Below are 2,500 nucleotides of genomic sequence, written 5' to 3'. Positions count from 1 at the left end.
TTTTTATCACACCGTGATTTATATACAATCATGAAACTACAAACGTCGTTTAATATCCAATTCACGCTACTTCGGGAATACCTCCGACGGGGTATTATCACCGAAGGAGAATTTTTAAGTGATAAATGGATCGGTACCGACCATTTATCGCTTAAGGTATTGTGTCGAGGGATCGAGACCCGGCGGTACCGATCCATTTATCACTTAAAAATTCTCTTCCGGTGATAATTCCCCATCGGGGATATTCCCGAAGTTGTGTGAATTGGATATTACACGACATTTGTTGCTTTATGATTACACACGCACATATTATATATATATATATATATATATATATATATATATATATATATATATATATATATATATATATATATATATATACACACACACACACACAGATGCTCGCTGTCGCTCGCATTTCCTAGTTCCCATATCCGTACCATACCCATATCCATATCTGTACCACACCCACACCCGTACCGATACCCATATCTGTACCACCCATACCCATATCCTTACCACACCCATTCCTATAGCCATACCCATACCCATATCCATTCCATAGTCCATATTCATACCCATACCATACCATTCCCATACCCATTTCTGTACCATACCCATACCCACATCCGTACCATACCCAGGAGGAAGGAGAGGGAAAAAAGTTAAGTATATCTTAGTTTAACCAGACCACTGAGTTGGTTAACAGCTCTCCTAGGGCTGGCCCGAAGGATTAGATTTATTTTACGTGGCTAAGAACCAACTAGTTACCTAGCAACGAGACCTACAGCTTATTGCGGAATCCGAACCACATTATGACGAAAAATTAATTTCTATCACCAGAAATAAATTCCTTTAGTTCTTCATTGGCGGCGCGGAGAGTCGAACGCTGGGCAGGGGAGGTTGAGGAGGAAGGGGAGGGGATGAAGAGGGAAGGGGAGAGGGAGATGAGGAGAAGGGGAGGGGAAGGGAAGGGGGAGGAGGAAGGGGTGAGGGAGGGGAAGGGGTGATGGGGAGGGAGGGACACTAAGATGTGTTTTGAAGAAGGTTTAAACAGTAGAGTATCTGACCAAACGAGTGATTCGAGAGTATAGGTCTAGTCTAGCCTAGTTACCGAACTTTATTCCTTGCTATCACCAACCAGTCCAACCTGAAAGACACATCGTGTGATGAAAATATAGCCTGCATTAAACCAGGATGTTATACATAAAATATCCAACTATTTTTTTTTTTATCGAATGATATTCATAGTTTTCTACGGTGTATGTACTTCGTCCTGAAATGCTCTCACCAAGTGTGATGTTTCGAACATTGGTTGAGAAACAAGGTCTGATAAAGTGCATTTTGTTAAAACGACTCTAGCGCTGCCTTTACAATGTCTAAAACTGAATGACTGATGGCGTAGACAGTGCCCTACAGGCCTACGGCCTGCAAAGGATTCTTAATGACTGGCAAAATACAGGTGACCTTACGCACCACAGTGACACGTTTACAAGACGAAACTTGTTGACACAACCGGTAACTTACAGACCTGGGCCTACTCTTGGAAGGGCGTACTTATCATTAAGCATTTTTAATAACGAACACGATCTATTTTTCTCTACAATACAATGGGATATATAGAAGATCATTGATATTCCGATTCCAAAATTTAAATCGCCGCTGCCCTTGGGTGCCGCAGTAACGGACCGAAAATCTGTGATCACAGAGAGTGCGTATCTAATGCTCAAGGAGACTTAAAACTAAGGAGCACATATTTATGGGCAAATAAACTTCCCGATGCTTTCCTTACCTGTGCAATGCTGTGCAATTTTCTCTTGAAGAATTCCCGCGCCCGATTCTGCGATTAGAAGCCGTGCAACGTACCGCTATTAACGATAATTAACGGATATATCACAGACACACTGACACAGTCAATCTTCGCGGTTCCCGGGTATGAGAGAGGCTCCTGAAGTTCTGCGCCTGCGCAGTAAGCGCCACCCTGGTCACCGCGCAGTGGTGCCATTTCCACACCACTGATTTCCACGGTCGGTAAAATCTAACGTATGTAAAACAATATATGCTTCCCTTCACGGTCTAAAGATGATTTTCCGTAAGCTTCCCTTTATCAAGTTAATCACGATCAATATTTTTTACATTTATTAAAACAATTTTAAGTGGATTTAAGTTACGTTGTCTGGATTCGACTTGTCAATCGAAACATCGTTCCTCGATCGACTCTGCTGCTTCATGATTCAGCGTAAACAACCATTCTGTGATGGCTCTTTATTCAGTCAATTTTATATGAACATATATACATAAAAATATGCAAATGACCGAGAATGCAGCAGCTGGCAAGGTTCAGAGGCACAGCAAACTACGTAGTACTAATGTAGAAGTAGCTTCCCCACAAATAAAGTCTCCTTATGCTATCTTAGGTTATTAACCAAGATATTTTAAATCACTTCGCTTTCAATAACTCTGTTGCCTTGAGCAAAAACACAACTGCCTCATATCA

The 2,500-nt window shown here is 41.6% G+C and overlaps 1 protein-coding gene and 1 long non-coding RNA gene across 2 annotated transcripts in view; one reads left to right on the top strand and one right to left on the bottom strand.

Moving 5' to 3' along the window:
- LOC136832750 (uncharacterized) overlaps window positions 1–2,032 on the bottom strand; it is a 587,618-nt gene extending 585,586 nt beyond the window's left edge. The window contains exon 1 of the long non-coding RNA XR_010851306.1: window positions 1,796–2,032. This is a non-coding gene — a long non-coding RNA (uncharacterized lncRNA). The remainder of the gene's footprint in view (window positions 1–1,795) is intronic.
- LOC136832747 (protein turtle homolog A-like) overlaps window positions 1–2,500 on the top strand; it is a 95,203-nt gene that overhangs the window by 79,904 nt on the left and 12,799 nt on the right. The gene's annotated exons all lie outside the window — the stretch shown is intronic.

The sequence above is a fragment of the Macrobrachium rosenbergii genome, chromosome 50 (assembly GCF_040412425.1).
Source record: "Macrobrachium rosenbergii isolate ZJJX-2024 chromosome 50, ASM4041242v1, whole genome shotgun sequence".
Classification (NCBI taxonomy): domain Eukaryota; kingdom Metazoa; phylum Arthropoda; class Malacostraca; order Decapoda; family Palaemonidae; genus Macrobrachium; species Macrobrachium rosenbergii.
Note: the sequence above shows the minus strand (reverse complement) of the source record. Positions and strands in the feature narration are given on the sequence as shown.